The 22,888-nt window shown below is 40.4% G+C and overlaps 3 protein-coding genes and 1 pseudogene across 11 annotated transcripts in view; 1 reads left to right on the forward strand and 3 right to left on the reverse strand.

Annotated features, from left to right (window-relative positions):
- Window positions 1–22,888, reverse strand: part of LOC115435836 (uncharacterized) — a 1,131,008-nt gene that overhangs the window by 559,918 nt on the left and 548,202 nt on the right. The gene's annotated exons all lie outside the window — the stretch shown is intronic.
- The window catches only part of LOC115436331 (zinc finger protein 658B-like), a 763,626-nt gene that overhangs the window by 325,018 nt on the left and 415,720 nt on the right, over window positions 1–22,888 (forward strand). The gene's annotated exons all lie outside the window — the stretch shown is intronic.
- Window positions 1–22,888, reverse strand: part of LOC115436291 (zinc finger protein 239-like) — an 887,505-nt gene that overhangs the window by 283,853 nt on the left and 580,764 nt on the right. For 2 of the 9 annotated variants that reach the window (XM_030159114.1, XM_030159113.1), the window contains exon 1: window positions 11,874–12,261. The exons of 5 other annotated variants lie outside the window; for them this stretch is intronic. The gene's annotated coding sequence lies outside the window, so the exon portion shown is untranslated. Of the gene's footprint in view, window positions 1–11,370; window positions 11,479–11,873; window positions 12,262–22,888 lie in introns of those variants that run through there. 2 more of the 9 variants (XM_030159120.1, XM_030159117.1) reach the window with 2 other exon arrangements.
- The window catches only part of LOC115435839 (zinc finger protein 271-like), a 33,419-nt pseudogene that overhangs the window by 7,922 nt on the left and 2,609 nt on the right, over window positions 1–22,888 (reverse strand).

A 22,888-nucleotide genomic window follows, 5' to 3' on the forward strand; every position in this document is an offset into this window, starting at 1 on the left:
TTTTGTATGTAAATGCAAACCAAAACAGACTATCTTCATGTACTGATACAAATAAGAACACATTGCTGCTAGCGACTACTGAGACAATTTGGCTTCATGGTCTCAAATCATTCAACAATGTGTGTAAGTCAAAACACGGTCACCGCACATGAAAATATACAGTTTTATTAATTACCTGTAAATCTGTTGTATCATGCACCAACTTTTAAACAGCAGCACTTTCTTGACTAAAAATAAAAGTATACTACAAAGTGGACATTCAATTATGACTCCAGCTTTAAGCAGCTCATTAATAATTGGTTCAATCCTCACCTCAGCTTTTGATTTCAGATGTTTACTCTAATTGTAAACGATTCTATACCTTTAATTAAACATACATCAGCTTTGCCTTTGGACCGCAAAGACAAAACATTTGGGAATGTATGGTTCTTTTGGATAACATTGTCAACAACATTAACAGACTCAGAGCTTCTCACTATACAATCTGTCGTTACCTGCTGGAACAATAATCCCTTTACTGGAAATTTTGAATTTGACACGTCATCTAGATGAATTACTGCTAAGGTCAACCTTCTATTATAACCTAATTACAGATATCCTCATCAAATCAGGTGTTAAAGTCACCCCAGTGTAACGCAAATCCAAAGGAAGCAGAGATTATGAAATTATACTACTATAACACTGGTCTACATGTGAAATGCTTCCAGAAGAACAGTAGTTAACCTTACCAAATCTGAGTCACTAAGAAAGAAAAATTAAGTCCAGAGTTCCAGTTGGTTGTAGCTTCTAAGATACAGTCTTGGGTCAAGAAGTGAAATTCTGAGAATTAAAGAGAGAATGGATTTATTCCAAAAGAATGTTTGTCTCAGATCTACCAGATCTACTTCAAAACAACAAGACAATACATTCACTTTACAGGTTCTATCTAGAGGAACATTTATAAATCTATTGGATAAATGTACATAGAACCAACATACATGTGGAATAACACACTATTATATATATTGAAAACATGAGGTAATCACCACTTTCATCATTTGTTTTCTGATTCATCTCATTTATGTATGTACGTTTTTGCACATTTAATGTCTGAAGCAGATATTTCCTAAGAAATTCTAGAGCAGTGTAATCGTTTAGGCCTTTCAGTGCCTTTACATCTGAACAACAGAATTTAGACTCAAATATTTTTCTTTATTTTATCTTATTTGCATATTTCTGCTTTACCAAATGTGAAGTGAACTTAAATTAATCAACCTTGATTATTTTTTTTCCTTTACCTCTTTCTTTGATGTCTGTTTCCTCCAAACTCTTTCCACCTTACTTGGCTAAACTAAAGGGGTTGGGTCTGTGTCTCCCCTGCAGTCTTACACTACAGTTTTCACTTTACGTCACCACACCCCAAAAGGAGGGGCCTCAGCAGAACACCTCGCCTCTTCAGACGGCCTTCTGCTACACAACTCTTCCAAGCTCAGTTGAAGAAAACCCCTGATCAGTTCACTTCACTCATACGTCATCACTACTGTCATAGTGAGATCAAACCTCATGCATCGCTCAGACAACTCTGAGATGTGCATCAACCCGAGTTGAACCAACGCCCAAACTCCAAACGTACCGATACTTTACTCACACAAGAACACCAAAGCCACAAAACATGCAATGGAAACATTTATTTATCACAGCCATGGTACAACAACAACAACAACAGAGCTCTGAAACCACTACAATACCACATGTGTATCAGTTCAGATTTTTATCACAATTTGACCTTTTTAACTCCGTCTCTGATTTGGAGTTTCAACAAGTCAGGTAATAATATTTAAATCAGTTCTTTTAGTTACATTTTTTGTGATTATCATTCCAAGATACTTCACTTGGTCTTTCACTGGGATATTAGCTCTACTGTGAACATCACTGGTATGAACAGATCAGAGCTCACATTTTTGGAGGTTCAGTGATAAACCAGATGCTTTGGAGAAAAGCTGAATTTGACCAGTTGCTTTAAAGGAGCTGCCTTCAGTTCAGGAAGTCGTGGGGCTGTGCATATGTCTCATATGCCTGTCTCATCCAGCGGGATGGACCCCCCATGTGTCCACCCTACTGCATCCTTGCAGACTAGAATTACATCTGCAAATGGACGTCCATCAGTCCTGGTGCATCTCTAGTCTGTCCGTCCATGGGAGTGGATCTCTCCTTCACTGTGGTTCTCCCCGAGGTTTCTCCCTTTTCCCACTGGGTTTTGAGTTTTTCCTTGCCGAGAAGGAGGGTCTAAGGACAGGGGATGCCCAGGACACTACTCATTTTCTTGCTGTTTATTTGACTGTTGTTTACATCCAACTGACTCTGTAAAGCCCTTTGAGATAACCTTGTTGTGATATTGGGCTATACAAATAAAATTGAACTGAAATTGAATTGAAAATTGAATATGCTGCATTCCAGAGTGCTGGCAGGTAGAATCTATCTGACTTGGACTGAACTCCATCCCACCTCAAAGTGTTCCAGGTGATCCACGTTGAACAGAAACTACAAACATGGAGATGGCAGATCTAAGCTCCTATTTGCTTTGATACTGAGGAGGCATTTGGACTGTGGACAGTCCAGTGTTCTCATATACGCAAACCAGATGGAAGAGGCCAAATGACGGAGGAGCTGATTAGACATTGTCAAGTTTCTTTTCATTGTGAACTTCCACACTGTGCGCCGCTATTGTTGTGATGACGTCACATTGTAGTTTTTGGTGAGGTCGGGGTACTTGGAACTGGACCCACTTTTACCAACGTTTTACGATGATAGAGATCACTTACTGTGCAGGACGATCCGTGCTTTCACGTCCCAGTCTCCAAATCCCATCAAAGTCTGCAGCAGAAGCAGAAAAAGGACACACATTTGTCACTAGTCTCTTACGAAAAAGAAAAAAAATTCGCCAAGACGATTTAAAAAAGTCTCCAGATTCAGTTTTTGTCCAATTTAGTAACACTGGTCCGATTTAGGTCTGAGGAGGAAACCGACACCCTAATGCGGCCCGGGTGGAACTGGTCCGGGTCTGAAGGTTCCGCCTATACATCTGGACCGGAAATGACTGTTTGGAGTCAGTGTTCACTAATGGAGGAGCCACTAATATATGAGTTAAAACAGGAAAGTGGAGCTGAATAAATGAAATAAAAAATGAAAACAAAACGGAAAAAAAGAAAATTGCAATACAATATAAGATAAAAATCTAATTAAGTAAAATAAAATGCAATCTAAAATCGTGTGAAGTAAAAGGAAATAAAATAATGAAGTCAAAATGAAGCAATATAAAAGAAAATAAATAAAAGAAAACAAAAACAGCGGGTGCGGATGGCTCCCTGAGACAGCGCCTCCTCTTTTACTGTTACATTTTTGTTCTGGTCTACCCATGCTGAGTCAGTCTTTTTAAGTATGTGTGAGCTTGTGGGTTTGCATATGTGTGTGTGTGTGTGTGTGTGTGCGCGTGCGGGTGAGTGGGTGTGGGTGGGGGGCGGTACTGATTTTTAAACTGATATGTAAAGCACTTTGTGCTACAGTTTTAATGTATGAAAAGTGCTATATAAATAAAGATTATTATATTATTATTATTATTATTATTATTATTATTAAAAGAAAACAAAACCCAAATAACATAAAATACTAAAATAAAATAAAAAACACAATCATATATTAAAAAAAAATAAATTAAGTAATTGTCAGGGTCTCATATGCTCATTCATTGGAATTTTTGCGGGTTTTTTTGTAAACTTTGTACATAACAAACATGCACTGAAAAAAAATTTTTTTGGTGTAGTAATATTTATTAAGTTAACTGTCACAATTTTTATTTTCTAATTGTAAGTATCGGTGAGAACTGGAATTATTCAAGTAAAACTAAATATGTCCTTTGTGTAATAAATAAACTGTGTGGGCACAGTCAGTTGTATTCTGTATTTTCACATAATATTCAAAGGTTACAGTCAGTGCACATGAACCTACAAATACCAAGGAAGTTTTAATAGGCAATTTAAACTGCAGAACAAATATGTCAAATGTTGTGTAAATGTTACTTAAATATTGTCTATTAATAAAAGTTAGAAAAAGGATTGTAGCGTAACACACTGAACGTAATGGGGGCAGTTTGTGCCGAGTCATGTGACTCAGGTGGTTTACAGTGTCACTGAGTCATGTGACGGTGGGCTACCTTACAAGTTGTAAATATTCGTTAAAAGCAGGTTTCTGTTCTGTGTTCTGTAGTTCTATGACTCATGTTGTGCCTATAGATGATCACCCTTGTAGAATTTACTCACAATTCTAAGTGCAAATACTTTCCTAAGTTTTCCGAAGTAAATAACACTCCCAATTTTTTCAATGTGGCAATTTCACATTCCATGTGAGGCATACATTGCCCAAGGCAAAAGAACATCAACAACTGACAAATATTAAATTAGAATACAAATACAAATCAGGAAAAAGAAGTCTTGAAATAAAAATTGACAACAATTAAAATAATATATGATACATAAAATAAAATAAATAAATATTGTAAACCATTGCACAAGGGGGAAACTCAAGTATTGATTTCTATGGCACATTTGTTGAACATTTTATAATATTTTGTGGCTTTGAGGTTTTCAATTAATTTCAGGGACTTTAAGTATAGTTTGAATTCATTTATAAAAACAATAAACTCGGGGGATGACTTCATAATTCTATTTTTGTAAATAAAAAATTTGGCAAGTCTCAAAATACCATTCCAGCAGAATTCATTGTTTTTGTTCTGGAGGATCATACTAATGTGACATCAGTGGTTGATATTGAATTGGAGAATGCTGGGATCTGTTGTTTTATCCAATTATTAATGTCAACCCAAAATAAATGCACCACATTACATGAAAAAAGTATCTGGTCAGTAGTCTCAATGTCATCACCACAAAATGTACATATAATAAGAAAGAAAATATAAGAAATGAAATATAAGAAATGATTAACTTTTGGTGGTGATGGGGGGTGGGGGGGCCCACGGCGGGGGGGCGCAGACCCCCGCCAAGGCTGATCAGTAGCCCCCCCCCGTGGGCCCCCCCACCCCCAATCACCACCAAAATTTAATCATTTCTTCCTTATCCCATTTCCAACAAACCCTGAAAATTTCATCCAAATCTGTCCATAACTTTTTGAGTTATGTTGCACACTAACGGACAGACAAACAAACAGACAGACAGACAAACAAACCCTGGGTGGGGGGGCCCATGGGGGGGGCCACTGATCAGCCTTGGCGGAAGTCTGCGCTCTCCGAGTGCTTCTAGTTTTTAATAAAAATGTCTGTTTTTCTTCAATAACTTCTCAGTCATGTGACCAAGAAACTCCAAACCAGTCTCAAATTATTATAATAAAGAGGACCTTTAGGAAACACCACTTAATATTTCTCTCCAGTCTATTTTAATATTTTTTATGAATATTATTCATATTTTTTACAAAAAATGTCTTTTTTTTCAATACATTCTGAGAAAAAAATGACATGTTTATTTAAAAATATGAATAATATTCATAAAAAATATTAATATAGACTGGAGAGAAATATTAAGTGGTGTTTCCTAAAGGTCCTCTTTATTATAATAATTTGAGACTGATTTGGAGTCTCTGGGTCACATGACTGAGAAGCTAGTGAAGAAAAATCGATATTTTTGTCAAAAAATAAATAAAAAATACATTGTAAAAGATGACAAACTGCATTTTACACCAATTATTGACATGTATTAAGATTAGTGGATCAGTAAGGGTTTAACATTTTAGATCAGTCGATGGTTTTGGTCGATGGTGTGTGTTTGGGTTTTTATGGTTTAATAAAGTATTTATCCAGTCTAATATAATGTCTAATTGGGATTATTTAAAATGGTAATAATTAGACTGATCATTATGGTCTTATTCAGCGTCGATTATGGGGAGTCCTTTGAGGAAACCCAAGAGGATGTCCCAGCCTGCACTTCCTAAACCACCTCCTCACCTGCACCTGAATTATCAACAAAGGAAGGTCCTCCAGTTGTCACTGATGATCCTGCACTGTGGCCAAACCTGACTGATGACAGCACTAGGTGTCCACTTGTAAAAAAAAAAAAAAAACAGAACAGTTCAAATCACAGACTTGGATTTTCCTCAAAATTCACAAATGCCCCCAAGGAGATTCACAGAAGACAAATACATGATGATAACCATGAAAAATGGAGAAAAAATCAAGAGTTCGAGCTTGAGTCTCTGCCTCCTGGAGAGCAGGAGTCTGATGAATTCCAGCATTATTTCAATTTCAGCATTATTTGAATTTCTGAGTCTGCGCTTTAAGTTCTTTAGTCTTAAAGAATTCTCAGTGATGCACATGATAACATGTTAAGCACGTAGCACAATAACCACAACAAACTACAATAATATTAGTTAATGGATTACTGCCCCAGATACCTTTATATTTTAACACCAGGTAACTATCTTCACTGTGCCCTGGGCTTAACTCTACGTGCCTGAAAAGTGCATGACTGCCGGTGTTCTCTATCCTGCTCAGATACTGTGTTAAAACTGAGGTCTGCCCAGAGGCCGGGCTTCCAAGCGATGGGGGTTAACTAATATGGTAAAGAAATTTACCACTTAAAGCTGCCGATGGAAAAACACAACAGGAGAATGAAGGAAAAATCCACCAATAGGCAAGGTTGAAGTTTAAAAAAGGTAAACCCAGAATGTGGTTTATTGAAAACAGCAATGATTCACAAAAATCCAAAAATTGTGAGTTTTCAGAGAAGGCACTTTACCACTAGTATCCCATCAAACACACTATTCGTCTAACACATAAAAATCTTCTCCATTACATTTTATAGTCTTCAGTGACTCTTTGAAGACTCCAATGTTTAGTGACTCCCATATTCAGTTACATAAGTTCAACAAACACATATGATTGGTTAACAATTGCTGGGTAAAATGCGTCAGTACACACGTCAAGCAAATCACGTCAGTATATACATCAATCACTCTGAGCACACACCCATTTGAAAGTTCACTTTAAGTTTAACAAGTGCATTGGACATCTGCAAAATCTGCAAAATAGCACTTATGCATTTGACAGTTTGATCAAGGGTCAAACCTTGGTTTGACATTTGCACAGGGAGTTCAGCTTAGATAGCATAGCTTAACCACAAAGAGCTTCCAGAGTTACGCCTTGGTCGAACATTTGCGCAGGGAGGCCAGCATTTCTTGACCACAGTAAGTTTCCAAATTCATAATGAAGATTACACTCAGCTCACCTTAACCACAAAACATTTCCACGTTGCAAAACAGGCACATTGTGCTGAACCTGACCTTTTCATCCCTGTTCAGCACAAAGGTGAAAATACACAAAGTATAAATCAGAATACAACTTAGATTAGCAAATCAAAATCACTCACCAAGCAAAGAACTTATAACATTTCATTTCTTTTGTTTTTTCTTCTCATACATTTTCACTTTGTTTTTTATATTGAGGTCAGCAGCGTTACAATAGTGTTAAGAAAAGTACAGAGCCTTTTTGCATGGCCTAGAGCAAGATTCAAAGTCACACTTTATCTGCCATTTAGCATAAGATACGTCTCACAAACACATCAAATAAGGATAAAGTCTTATTTCACTGATATAAACCTGACAATAACTGAACCTGTACTGATAATATACCGAATTATTAGTAAAGTAAGTAATAAAGTAGGCTATTTTGAAGTAACCAATAATTGATTTATTCCACTTGAAACTCTTAAAATTGCAGGATGGTGTAAATGATTTATAAAGTAAAAAATAATATTGTTCCAAATAGCACTCAAGATTTCTTTCCATTAACACAGAGTAATTATAATTTCAGAGGTTTTTATATTTGTGAATGGACTAAAGTGAGGACAGATGTGAAGTGTAGATGGATTTGGGTTGTGGGTGTGAAATTATGGGATGGACTTGGGTCTCTCTCCAGTGTGGGTCCGTTGGTGGATTTTTAGGTGATTAGCTAGCATCACAGTTATATGGTTTTTCTCCAGTGTGAATGTGTTGGTGTTGTTTTAGGTGTCTTGCTGTGGTGAAAGCATTCCCACACTGGCCACATTCATATGGTTTTTCTCCAGTGTGGATGCGTTGGTGGATTTTTAGGTGATGTGCTGTAGTGAAAGCATTTCCACACTGGTAACACTCATATGGTCTTTCTCCAGTGTGGTTGCGTTGGTGGATTTTTAGGTTACTTGGTCTGGTGAAAGCATTTCCACATTGGTCACATTCATATGGTCTTTCTCCAGTGTGGATGCGTCGGTGATGTATAAGCCCAATCATTCGGGTGAAACTCTTTCCACACTGGTCACACTCATATGGTTTTTCTCCAGTGTGGATGCGTTGGTGACGTACAAGCCCAATCATTTCGGTGAAACCCTTTCCACATTGGTCACACTCATATGGTCTTTCTCCAGTGTGCATGCGTTGGTGGATTTTTAGGGAACTTGCTGTGGTGAAAGCATTTCCACACTGGTCACACTCATATGGTTTTTCTCCAGTGTGGATGCGTTGGTGACGTTTAAGCCCAGTCATTTGGGTGAAACGCTTTCCACATTGGTCACACTCATATGGTCTTTCTCCAGTGTGGATGTGTTGGTGGATTTTTAGGGAACTTGCTGTGGTGAAAGTCTTTCCACACTGGTCGCAGGTGGGTCTTCCATCCATGTTTGCTGGAATCAGGTGATCTTTGTCCAGACACAACTTTTAGGTTTCACTTTAAATCCACCTTTGGCTTCTCTCTACATCAAAACACAAAGAAACAGAAGAGGTGGTCACTGAAATGCAATGGAATGGAACACAACAAACACATCCCTTTCAAACCAGATTAAGAAGACAGACAAAATTAACTAGTTAGATAATTAATAGGACATTTTTAAACACTGAAAAACTCAGTCCTCTTATTCTACATGTGAAAATTGATGCAGATTCGACAATGTACAAATGAGTTACAACAATTACTTGTTTTATAAAAAAAACCTCAGAACTCGTTTCACCACCACGATCATATGACGTTACCTAACGTCACCAACTTGGAATGTATTAAATCCTGAACTTGTTAAGGTTTTCTGAGGAAATTAAAGTTGGACATGTTCAATCTGTACATTAAAACACCAAAACGTGTCATTTATTGTTACCAATAGGTGGCACTATGAGTCTGATTCAATATTGTCATGTGATGTTGTAGCAGGAAGTAGAACTTAACAATGACATCACTGGTAAGGAGGGGGAAGGGAAGCTGATAAATGAGACACACCTGAGAGCTGTGTTGGAGGGAAACTCAAACAAAAGAGAGACTGGAAGGAGGTCAGAGAAAAAAGGAGAAGTGAGATTGACAAGGAAAGGAGGGAAGAACAAAAAAAAAAGAAAACCTTAATGTGATTTTAACGGAAGAATCTGGAAATGGACCGATGTGGACCCAGGAGATTTTAAAAAGAGAAGCTGAATCCCTGGAGCAGGCGGACCTGACCTGCTCGGACTCAGGAGTACTCTCTCTCGGAGGACACCCCCCAACCAGATAAGTCCCTTTTTTCCCCAAACTCTCCTGGCTTCTCCTGTCTGGCCTGAGGAAACCCCCTGTGTTCTCTCTCTCCCCCCCTACTCTACACCTATATGCCCCTAACCTCCAACCTGCCCTGAACTGGACCCCCAACATCTTTACCCCTTCTCACACACACACACATCCCCCCTGAACTGAACTGAACTGAACTTTATACTTACATGAAAAACCTATTGTGATCAGCAATGGACTACCTAAGTTTAATTTAATATTTAATTCCTGATTTAAGATGTTTTTTTGAGTTTATGAATAATAAGAAATGTTTTGATGATTATGCAGATGATTTTTAAATGCTGGTCTACAAGAGGGAAAGTTAAGAAACCTTAATTTTATGTGTTAACAGATGTATTTTGTAACCATGAAGTGAGCAGCTGGGTTTCTTTTGTTTTTTGTTGTTGTTGTTGTTTCTTTCACCTTTAAGTTTAAGATGTAATAAATTCAACAGGTGGAAGGAAATTTAACCCTTCTCCTGTCTGGCGCCCAACAAATTATTTTTTGTTTAGGTTATTGAGACTTCTACGTTACAATGTTCAGGGTGTGACTCTTATCATGCTCATGGAGTTTGGTGCTGATTGGACAAAAAACTGTTGAGTTACACCAGTTTTCTTTTTCTTGGTGATGCATCCAAATTCACCTCTGCACCCTGAACGTATCGAATAATGACCGCCCACCATTTAATGGAGATCAGGACTGGGCAAACGAGAGGAATTTGCATTTCAACAGGTTTGAATCTGTCCTGACTCTAGCCCCCAGGTCCCTCTTCACACCTCTCAAGTATGGAACACCCCATCCCACCCCTGCTGTTACCATAGGCTCCTCTGCCCCTCCCTATAACAGAGGAGCCCCTCCAGTCACCCCCCCCCCCTCCCTCACTATGGACCAGCTGAGGAGGGGGCTCCAGGAGACAAAGGCCAGCAAAGCCAACAATTACAACAAACATAGGTACAATGGGGGTGGGGGGGTTCACCAAGGAGCCAGAACTAAACATTACATTACAACTCCATCTACCAATAGTCTGCAACATCTCATATCACATCATCTCAACAGTAAAAGTAGGAACACAACAATAGCATTATTGATACGAATTCTGCAATATCTGCAAAATAACACAATACAAAACACCAGTTCAAAGAAGCAAAGCAACTGATTCAAACAGCAGCAGATACTCAATGTTAAAAGGACAAACAATATTTGATATAACCTCACATACAAACAACACAGGACTCACTAAGGAGCAAGAACAAAGTGAAGTTTGTTTTACATTACAACTCCATCTACTAATAGTCTGCACATGTACTGAGCAACAGGAGGAAAAATCCCTCCTCATCTCCTGCTCCATACACGACAAATTCAGTCAGACGACCTAGACAGCAGCTATCTGTGAGACATGAACGCACTAAACTCTTCTAACTCTCATCTCTGATAAAACCATCTTCAAAACTACAAACACACACAAAAACACTTATACAGTGTATAAAACATCAGGAATACATATTTCTGTAAACCAACAGTCAACCTGGAATATGTCTAAATTAAAACCAAAGGAAAGTTGCTAAAGTTCCCTCTTCATAAATCGAGGATTAACCACCATTTCACAAACTCCAGACCTGTTTCAGTTCGACCTCAATTCTCACAAATTCTAGAAAAACTATTCAGTAAACGGTTGGACAAATTCATAGATAAACATAAAGCAGAGCAGAGGAACTTCACTGGCATTAATAGACTCAACAGAGGAAATCAGCAGTTCAATCAGTCCAAACCATCCCACAGTTGGAGTATTCACTGACCTCAGAAAAGCTTTTCAGTCCTAAAGATCCAATCTGTGACCCAGCAGCTCCAGAAGGTCTGTATGATGGCTCTGCATTCCCAGGATTTCATCCACTGAGGCAGGAAATCTACAAGTGGAACAAACAAACAGCAGACATGACTTTAACATCCTCCACTAGGGTTTGTCAACGGGGGTGGGACCGCCCCCCAGGGGGCGTTCTGGATGAGAAAGCTGAGAGGGGGGTGCTCAGGCACAAACGGGGGCGTTAGTCACTGTTATTCATCACAATGTACAAGTATCTATATCAGAACAAACTCTGTTCTATTGAACAGGAAATAAGATTCAACTGTGTATTTTGGGCGGAATTACAAATATCAGCGCTGCTGGTGCTCTCGTGTTCCTACTACCGCCATGTTATCTCCATAGCAACGGCCCTAAACAAACTCCTATGCAGCGCATAGAAAACAACCGGAGCATGTTCAAGCAGCGCGAGGACTGAAAAGGAAATCCATCCAAACTCACGTGACCGTCTCCGCTTCACTGCACGAGAGTTAGGAGCTCCGGTACCGGCTAACTATAGCGGAGAGCACCGACATATCCAGGAGGAAAAAGACTTGGGTAGATTTGAGCTCAAACTGCTCCTAAGTATCAAAAGATGAGAATCTGTGTCCAAACCCACCGACTAACATCGAGTAGAATGAAGTTGGATGAACCCGCTTCACGGCTTGTCTCTGGCTCTAACAGCAAAAATAAAGGAGGAACAAACAGGGCTGGCACTTCCGGGAATGACAACAAGCTACATTCTGATTGGTTGGCCATGTCAATACAGTGTTCTGATTCGTCGATGTAATACGCGTGCATTCAGGGGCAGAAAGCGGGACATTTCTCATTGTTTACAATCGGAGTCAAACAGCAAAAGAAAATGACAAGGAGTTGTTGTGTTGTGAACTACACAAACCGGAAAGGGATGGACAATTTATAATATCCCGAGGGGATCTCATCTGTTTGTCAGAAGAAAAAGCAGATTCTGGCTCCAGGCCATTAAAGGGTGGGTTGGGGTCCTGAAGGTCCTAAAGGTGGAGAGTCTGTGCAGAGACCAAGGACGTTATTGTCATGGGACACGAAAGTGTAGAGTTCTATAGTTTAAAAAGTCACAGCTTACCACGGAGGAAAAACTGCAGTTTGTCTTGTCTTCGTCCTCTCCTCTGCTGCAGCTGAGTGAGTGTGTGTGTGTGTGTGTGTGTGTGTGTGTGTGTGTGTGTGTGTGAGGGGGCGGGGCCCTGAGGCAGAGCGCAGCTCTCACACACGCACACACACGCACGCACACACACACACACACACACACACACTCACAGGAGCAGAGCCACAGAATCTCTGAGCAGCAAAACAGTTCATACATCAGTTTCATATTGACCAATGATTAAAGGTTGGGTAGGAGATGTTTTCCTGGAGCATTTTTTTTTTTTACTATATTCCTTCAAATCCCCTTCACACCCCTGTTACTCCCACTGCAGGTAATTAGCATCAATAATGACAGTGGAGGAGTAAGGAAGTGTATTGCATTCATACAAAAAAATAAAATTCAGCTGTTTTTCTGATTGGTTGGCTATGTCAATACAGCCTTCTGATTTGTCCATGTAAAGTAAAGCGTGTCTTTGCTAACGGCTCGATGATTGGTCAGAGAATTGTCTCTGCATCATTGCGTCATCAATGCGCGTCCCGACATTTATAAACCAGATGTGGAAGTGTACAGTAAATATAGCGGTAGGCTAATCCATGATGACAGCCCACAAAACCACACCGTGGTCGGTCCAGGAGGTTCACACATTTCTGTCCTTGGTGGACGAGGAAAAGATTCAGCGTTTGACGGAACGACACGGAAGTTACGCGGGCAGTCGCTATGACGACCAGGTATTCTAAAGTCAACACTGCTGTGTTGTTTCTGGTGTAACTATGGAGACGGTCTACACGCGCTGTCTTCAGGAACTCCCAAAACTTCATATCAGTGATGTTCCTCAGATTGGACCAAGTCCAACACCTCCCAGTAAAGTGGACAGAGGATTCCAACTGGATGTGGATCATATAGACATGATTCGGAAGGGAAGGAAGAACTTTGAACAGGTTGACGTGAACGTTAGCTAACAACTGGAGGACTGGATTATGTGCGTCATCTGGGGTTTGTTCTTCACAACATTGTGATATTGTGACATTTCAAACACATGCTCTTGTACTGAGTGTACAGTACAGTAGTATCTTTGTTTCCAAAATCAGAGATGATTTTTACTTAATTTCTCTCAACATTGATTGTTTTTTTTATCCATGACTATGATTTTAAATGTTCTACCTCAAAAATTATAAATTATTTCTCATGCTCTGACTGTAAATAAAACATTTCAACCACAACCAACCATCTACTTTCTTCACATCTCACTTAAGAAGAAAACCCTCCCATTAAACTTCAAGGAATATATATATGTTCATTTGAAATCAGCATAAACAGGACATCTTCCAGCTGTTTGTTTATTTATTTCAAACATAACATTAAAACCAAACAATGAAAAGATTTATTTAAAAAGAAAAGAAAACATTGGAAAAGGAGCAGGATGACAGCTGTAGACATGATGTGTCCCAATATTTGAATCCAGATCATTTATATTGATCAATATAACAATTTAAACCAAACTAACCAATGCAATGATATTTATCCTAATATAAATCTATATTCTGACATTTGTCACTATTGTTTTGTATCCCAGACCCCTGTTAGAAAAGAAACACCTGAATTCAATGTGTCCACATTCTTTTGTCCATATAGTGTAAATCCCACCCACTGACAGATCCCATTGTAATGACATAATCAACATTAATACTACTTTACCTGTAAATGTCAGAATGTTATGGCTGATCGCTGTAGGAAGAAAAACCTCCCGTTAAACTTTATGGAAATATTTATGTTTATGTCTCAAATCATCATGAACAGGACATCTTACAGCTGTAGACATGATGTGTCCCAATATTTATGTCCATATCATTTATATACATCCATAAAAGAATTTAAACCAAACTAACCAATGTAATGTCATTTGTTTCATTAGGTTCCTGATTTCAGGAGTCCATACAGACAGTTCAGATAGACTGGAATAATTTTGCCTGTTCATCCTATAATAGAAGAATCCTAGAATTGACCCAGAACATGTGTGGGTCAGTATCACTATACTGCAGTGGCCCAGAGGAGCAACAGACCAAAAAAATATCCATATAAGAAAAAAAAGAGAACACCCCAAATCAATTATCCACTATAAGAAAACAAAGAGAAGCACGTAGGGTCTTGGGGAGGGTGTACATTCCGAGGGGGTACAGCAGGGGGGGTCACTAAAACTGCCTCCCTCTGTGGTACCCTGGGGTGGCTAACTCTTCAATTTTAATTACACCCACCTACAACACAACACACAGAAACACTAACACCACACATTCACTTTTGGGGGGCGGGCTGCGTGGCGCCTGGTGGGCGGTGCCGTGCCGGTGGGTGAGGCTGCCTGTGTGGCGTCACCCTCAGTGGTGCGCAGTTATGCTCCTCAATTTTAACCGCTTGCATACACACCTCACACTTCAAAACACTGATAGGTGGGGAGGCGAGGGGGAGGGGGGGTCTTCCCACACCCCTGTTTCCTGGATGCTGTCTGGGGCAGGGGGCCCTGGGGGAGGGGGGCTGGAACATTGGCTTGGGGCTCACCTGGCTGCATTGCTGGGGGGTTGCTGCCCTCTGATGAATGGTGTGTGTGCATGGGGATTGTGGTCGGGGGGGGGCTGGGCTAGCCACTCTTGCCCGCCGCAGGTCGTGTTGGGACCAGGAAAGATGTGTGTATGCGGGCATTGGGGGTGTGGCGGTTGCTGGCAGGGTGGTGGACTGCGGTGGGGTTCCTGGCGGCTGGTGTTGCCGCCCTGGGCTGCGGTCGGTGCTGGGGCTGTGCTTGGGTGCCGCGCCTTGGGGGGACTGACAGCGGTGCTGCTCGCTGCTGGGGGGGGGGGTGGCACTCCGGATACGCGTGTCTGGTGTGTGCAGGTGGGTGGGAGGGGCTGTTGATGGGTGTGGGTATGTGTGTGGGTATGTGTGTACATGTAGATGTGTACGTGTGGGTGTGCATGTGGGTAGGTGGGTGTATGGGCATGGGTGGAGGTGTTTGTGGGTGTGTGTGTGTGGGTGTGTGTGTGTGAATGGTCAAACATGTGGGATGGATGGTGTGTTTGTCTGGGAGTCAGTGGGTGTGTGTGCATATGCTTGTGTGGGTGAGTGGGGGACTGGGGTGTGTGTGGAGTTTGGGGGTTGGGCTTGGTGGGATGGGGAGGTGGGCCTCCGGGCCCCCAGGGCGCTTGGCTGTGGCATCGGGGTGCACACTGGCCTGCAGTGGGTGGCGGTCTGGGCCGGCCTGGCCGCCCGGTGGGCTGGGTGGGACCCCTGCCCGGGGAGATGGGTGGCTCCTGGGCTCGTGGGGCTCGGGGACCGGCGCCTTGCCTGCCCCTGGGTGGCTGGCCCCCGGCGGGGGGGTGGCGGCTGGCGTCCCTGGCCTCCTGGGGCCTGTGCTTGGCTGCTGTGGGGCCTCTGGCGGGGGCCTCCCTCGACCATCTTCGGGGCGGGCACACTGTTGCCTCTCGGGGGGGGGGCGGACTGGATCCCCCCTCTGTGTGGTGTCTGCTGGATGGCCGGGCCTTGGGGCCCTCTTGGTCGGTCCTTGATCCTTGGAGGGAGTGCAGTTGTGGTTGCATGTGTGTGTTCTTCACCTCAGTCTGTTTGCCTGGTTCACTCTGTCACAGCAGATGAATGTGAACAACTGATGTTGTGTGGATTTGTTTCTGGTATTATCTGTTATAGGTATTATTTGTACGAATGTGGTATACGATATTTTGTTCATGCTTTCTTATATTCTTCATTTCATAGGTCTTATGTATCTCATTGTTGTTTTTTTGTTGTTTTTTTAGTTTTGTTTTTTTTTTCTCTTTCTTCTGCCCAGTTTACTCAGTTCTGGTTGTAGTTATTGTTTCCATTATAATTGTCTCCATGGTTGTTGCTGTTTGTATTGTTGATACTTTCTTGTGAGGGTCTTCGCCACCTTCTTCTCTCTTGTTCTCTCCCCTTCTTCTCCGCCCCCCACCCCCCATGTCAGGTCCGGCATTGAAATGTGGTTCAACAAAACTCATAATAAACACAGTAGAATATCAAAGGCCGCTTCATATACTTTATGAAGTTACCCTTGGCAAAGCAAATTTGTTCAGCACCAAAAGGAACCAGACTACTATTCTGCTGTTAGAACGCTGGACAAGACAAGTAGGAAAAAAAAAAAAGTAGTGTGAGATACTCCCTGGTAAAATGTCCAAGTAAAAGAGGATACACAAGCAAAGGTGTCAGAAAAATGGGCTGTGATGACTGGGAGTACAGTTGGTGTCGGCTGCTGCCTTATCGGTACAGACAGCTGCCTGTCAGCCAGCTGAGCCCATAAAGAAAAAGGAAAAAAAAAAAAAAAAATGAAAACAAAGAGAACAGCCCAAAAAATTATCTGCTATAAGAAAAAAAAACATTATCCACCTTCTTTTCAATTTAGGGGGCATTTTACCCGAAAGGTCTCTTGCCTTAAAATTAAGGCCACCAGAAAAATAAAAGCATAGGTTGAAAATTTTTAAAGCCTTCAGCTAATGTGGCTAATGCTAATGAAGTAAGCCACCAAAAGTTGAGGTCAGTGCGCTAAAAATAAAGTTATTTTAAAAATATATAGTGGATTTTTTTTTGGGCTAGTGGATAATTTTTTGGCTGTTGTCTTTTTTTTTTCTTATAGTGGATAATTTTTTGGGCTCATCTCTTTTATTTCTTATAGTGGAAAATTTTTTGGCCTGATCTCTTTTTTTCCTTACAGTGGATAATTTTTTTGGACTGTTGCACCTCTGGGCCATCATACTATACGGTGCCTTTCAGACTTAGTAGATTTTACACTTAACTTTATTTTAATCTTATATTTGATTTTCTTATTTTACTACTAGTTTTCTTTTATAATTTTATTTTCTGATGTATTGGCTTTTTATTCATATTGTTGCACTGACTGGAAAACACAATGACAATAAAGGCTATTCTATTCTATTCTATTCTATTTCATAATAATCATCTTTACTTGTATAAAACTAACAGAAGTACCATATTTTATCATTATTTTCACATTTTTCTCCATTATCAGGTTTGTCTCATTAGGTTTGTGTTGTTATTTATTATGATACTAATTTCTGTCTGATATGTTCACCTGAAAAACAATAAACCTGTTCATCAAACTCCAGTGGAGCTACTATTAGTCATTCGACATGCATTTCGACATGGATTTGGTGAGTTGAGCAAAAAAAAAAAAAAAAAAAAAAATCTTGAATTAAGCAAAAAAAATCTGCCAATGGAACAAGTGAAAATGATCTTACTAAGATTTCTTGAAATAAGATTTTCCAGATCTATTTTCTAAAACCAAGTTCTTCTATCTCACTGAAAAGTTACTCTTTAGGTGATTTTGTCTTATTTTAAGTGTGATGAGATATTTGGACTAGAAATGAGAAAAATACACCTGGTAAGATTTAGATTTTTGCAGGGTATTAACACACAAAAACTTCTACACATTACATCTTTATTTCCACTTCTATAGAAACTGAACATCAAAAGAAACTTATCACATATTCTATGTGATGCCATTTCACACCATTTTATTAAATATGAAAACAAATTATTTTTTGTTCTTAAAAAAAACATTGAATTAACAAACAAAATACAACAAACAACAAAACAGTGGATGAGTATCCAGAGGATAATGTAAAATATGACAAAGGGTAGTTCAACAAAGTTCACATTTAGCAACAAGCAACATTATTAATCCACAGCAAGTCAAAGATCTCAATCCCATTGAACATCTGTGGGATATTCTTGGTAGATCCGTGTATGCTAGGCGTCCAGCACCTGGCAACCGCCAGATGCTCATCCAGGCCCTTCAGGAAGAGAGGGACAACATCCCCCAGATAGGATCAGGAGGTGAATCCAGAGTATGTGCAGAAGGTGCACAGCCTGTGTTAGGGCTCAGGGAGGACACACCCAGTATTGAGGACATTGATCTGGACCATTTGGTCAATCTTTGACTTGCTGTGGATTAATAATGTTGCTTGTTGCTACATGTGAACTTTGTTGAACTACCCTTTGTCATATTGTCATAAATGTGAACTTTGTAATTGGTGGTTATTCATTTTCATGTGCCCTTTTCAAAGTTTGAGCCCCTGCCCCTTTATAGCTCTCTGCACGGCCTTGTTCAGTACCACTGCATGTGAGCGGAAGAGGTTCCAAAGGAATCTCAAAGGCTTTAAGCTGACACCCGATACACTGACTGCACCAAACACAGAGGTTTACAACATCACAGAGATAGAAGTCATTACAGGAGGATAACAAAACAATGGTGTCACAACACATCTGAGGGTTACCTCGTGAAACTTTGCTTTCACCGTGGCCATGAGTGTCCAACCGCCATATTCCCCCTCCTTCAGACACTGAATATACGCAGAAACTGCTATTTCCAGCTTGGTTCCACGCTTTTGGTGAATTCATTCCAGGCTGGTATGTTCATCTTGACTCTTTTAGAGATTATTTAGATCACTTTGTTTGTCCTTTGCCACTTTATGTTTATGTTTATGTTTACGCATTTGGCAGACGCTTTTTTCCAAAGCGACTTACAGGGGAAAACCAATTAAATCACTCAATCAATCAAATTTTATTTATATAGCGCCAGATCACAAGAAAGTTATCTCTTGACATTTTATATATAGAGTTGGTCAAAACCAGACTCTAAGTCAATTTACAGAAACCCAACAGAATCCTCCAGGAGCAAACACTTGTGACTGGTGACAGTGGCGAGGAAAAACTTCCCTTTAACAGGCAGAAACCTGGAGCAGAGCCAGACTCCTGGAGGATGGCCGTCTGCCTTGACCAGTTGGGGTTAAAGAGAGAGAGTAGAGAAGGGGAAAAAGAGAGAGCGATAGAGATAGGGACTGGGGGAGAGGGGGAGAAGGGGGGAGTAGGGGGAGACACATGGAGGCGGTTGAGGATAAGTGAGTGGTGATGATGAGGGCAGGGAAGAGGCCGGACCACCGCAGCAGGTCCAGAGATAATCGTGAAAGAATCTGTGGTTGTCCTGGGAAAAACCTTATTAGAATATTTAAAATGGAATGTTTGAAAGTGCTAGGACAGGAGGTGCTCTCGGAAGAGCTGGGTCTTCAGGAGCTTCTTGAAGATAGGCAGGGATGACTCTGTTCTTGTAGCACTTGGTAGAGCGTTCCACCAACATGGAACGACCCATGAAAAGAGCCTGGATTGTCTTGTACAAGGTCTGGGGACCACCAGACTACGTTCCCCAGACGAGCGGAGTGGTCGTGGGGCGACATAAGCTTTTATTAGTGCACCTAAGTAGACAGGAGCAGACCCACGGAGAATTTTGTAGGCTAGGATTAAAGATTTGAATTTGATGCGGGCAGCTATGGGTAGCCAGTGTAACTCAATGAGTAAGGGGGTGACATGTGCCCTTTAATACTGAGTGATTTAGAGTTCACATATCAGAAAACATGGGGGGAAAACCTGCTCTTCAGTGTGATTAAATCTATAAAGAGGGTGAATATGACAGACACTCGTTTATGGCCATACCACTCTGAACACGTCCACATCTGTGGAGTTTTGAACGGAGTGAGCAGCTGCAGGAGAGGGAGAAAGGCTTCCTCATCATTTGTTTTGTGATTTAGATTTTTTGTTTTGGTTAGTTAATGTTATTTTAGTTGTAAGTTGTTTTTGATAAGCAAGCCCAGCGGTGTTTTTGTTGCACCACTGGGAAGGCGACTTTAATTTTTTTTCTTATCAAAATGGATGGGAAAGGACAGCGGCAGCGTTTAACACCAGAAAAAGAGTCATTTAAAATGAAAGAAATGAAGAACATGAAAAAGAACAACCAAATGAAGAAGACAGTGAACAGAGGATTTGATGAAAATGAGAATGATCTGATGGAAATGAATATGACAAAGAAAAGGGGCAGCGAATATGAAAACGGATCTGCAAATACAAGTGATGTGACGTTCATGAACGAATCAAGTCTTTTGAATGGCTCTTTGAAATGAACAATGGGAACCGAGTCTTCTTAAAGAGCCATTCTTTTTTTTTTTTTTTTTTAATTTAAGGAGGGAGTGTCCGATTGCCTGTCAATTTAGTGGCACTGGGGAGGCACTGGGCAGGAGGAGAATGTTCGAGCAGAAAAAAAAGAATGCTTGCGCCCTGTGCATGACTCAGTTTGAAGCGTGAGGTCAGCATACTCGAGGAGGCGGAGCTGGAAGACTGGTCGAAACCAGAGATAAGTTTGAGAGTGAGTAAGTCACCACCTGTGAGTAATGAGCCAAAGAAAAAGGAGTATTTGGATGCACTTTACAGAGAGGAAAGATGGGCATGCAACTTGCAATATTTGCAAAAAAAATATATCTTTGAAGTCTAAGTCAATGCATAATTGGCACCGCCATTTGAAAACTCAGCACCCGGCTGTACTGGTGGAAAAGCTCAGGTGAAATGTCACAGTCACAGATGATACGAATTCTACAGTTGAAAGTGACAATGATTGTGCAAGTGTGTCGTCGGTTTCCTCAGCTGTCGCATCAGCGCCTTCTCCATCAGGTATTGTTCAGTCGGACTGTGAAAGTATTGCTTCTGCTGCATCTTCATCCTCTAACCCTAGCACACCTACTGACCCATCTTCACCTGCACAATTATTCCCTTCCTCGAAAGCAAAACAAACTGCTCTTCATCAATATCATTTTACACCTGCACTGACCCCACTCAGACAGGGGAAAATTGATGAAGACATAGCAAGAATGGTAGCTACAGATTTTCAGACATTTAGAATTGTTGAGGACAGGGGGCTCAAGAGAGTGTGCTATGCTCTCAACCCCTCCTACGTTCTTCTAAGTAGGAAGCATGTGTCAAATATGGTTATGCAGATGTATGAAAGAGAAGCTGCATCACTGAAAGAACAGATATCCCAAGCATCAGTAGTTAGTCTAACTACAGACTGCTGGACTTCGAGAGCAACTGCCTCTTTTATGTCGGTTACATGTCATTTTATTGACAATTTTCAAATGCGCTCCTGTTTGCTGGACTGCTTTGAGTTCACAGAGAGACACACTGCAGATAATCTTGCAGAAAAACTGCTTAGTGTGACAGCAGAGTGGGGAATCGACAAAAAAGTGGTCAGACCATCCAAGGGGAGGGAGGATGATGCACACAAGAATCTGCTGTCTGTAGCTACTTTAATGAACAAGTAAGTGTAGCATCACCGCTCAAATAAATCTGAATAAGGTTATATGGTCATTTTTTCATAATTATTTTCATTTCATATGTAGGTGGCTGGAGCTGTGACAAGCAGAAACCCAACAGCTGACGCCATTATGGAGGTGCGAGCCACTTCTTCTAAAAAGTGGGGATCCTCTAAAGTGGTGGCAGAGTCAGGCCCTGGTATATTCCAGACTTAGCAGACTTGTGGTAAAGAGGCTGTGCATTGTTGCAACTTCAGTGCCTTCGGAGAGAGTGTTCTCTAAGACAGGATAAATATTCTCTGAAAGGAGAAACCGCCTCAAGCCTGAAACTTGTCAAGCACTTGTCTTCCTAAATGCAAATTTGCAAGATTAGAAATGTGAGAGAAGAAAGTTGAAACCCTCTTTGTTTTCAGTTGTTTTCTTTTTGCTAAGATTGTTTCTTTTTGTTCAGTTGTAGCAACATCCGGTACATACATCTGTAGGCCAAAGTGTGCACTTTTTTTTTTTCTATTTCTCATTACGGCATTCCTTTTCTTATTACCACATTTTATTTCTACTTTGAAGAACAGAGTATTTACATATATTTTTGTTCATGTTGCCGGAGTTACATACAATGTATGTAATGTATGTATGGACATATGTATGTTATACATACAGCTGTTTATAAAGTTCAAAAGATGTAAAACATTATTTATATTATTTATTTTTCTACAATCCCTTATCTTTATATACAAAGTACAAGTGAGAGAACTCCTAATGTGGTATCATTTTGATATTTACATTAGAGATATCAGGTATTTTGCAATGTTACTTGAAGTATTTTATTTGCACTGCAGTTTTTTTAAGTATTTAAGTACTGTAATTGCAGTGATTAATCACTGTTGTGTTTTGTGCAATTTTTTCCCATTTCTCACATTTATTGTTCTTGTTTTGAGGAGAATAAAATGTTATTTCATGAGAAAATGTTTTATTTTCTTCTTCATTTGTAAGCTACAGACTAGTCCACATAATGTACCGTGATGTTTTTGGTCAAATTCCAGCATTTGCCTAATGTCACCTCTCACGTCATGTATTTAGCCCACACATTTAAACTGACTATTCTTTTTTACGGTAAGATGTTTACTGCCACGCCAATTAAACACCTTTAAAATGTAATGCCAATCATCACATGTAGCCTATTTAGTCATTAA

The sequence above is a fragment of the Sphaeramia orbicularis genome, chromosome 16 (genome assembly GCF_902148855.1).
Source record: "Sphaeramia orbicularis chromosome 16, fSphaOr1.1, whole genome shotgun sequence".
Taxonomy (NCBI): domain Eukaryota; kingdom Metazoa; phylum Chordata; class Actinopteri; order Kurtiformes; family Apogonidae; genus Sphaeramia; species Sphaeramia orbicularis.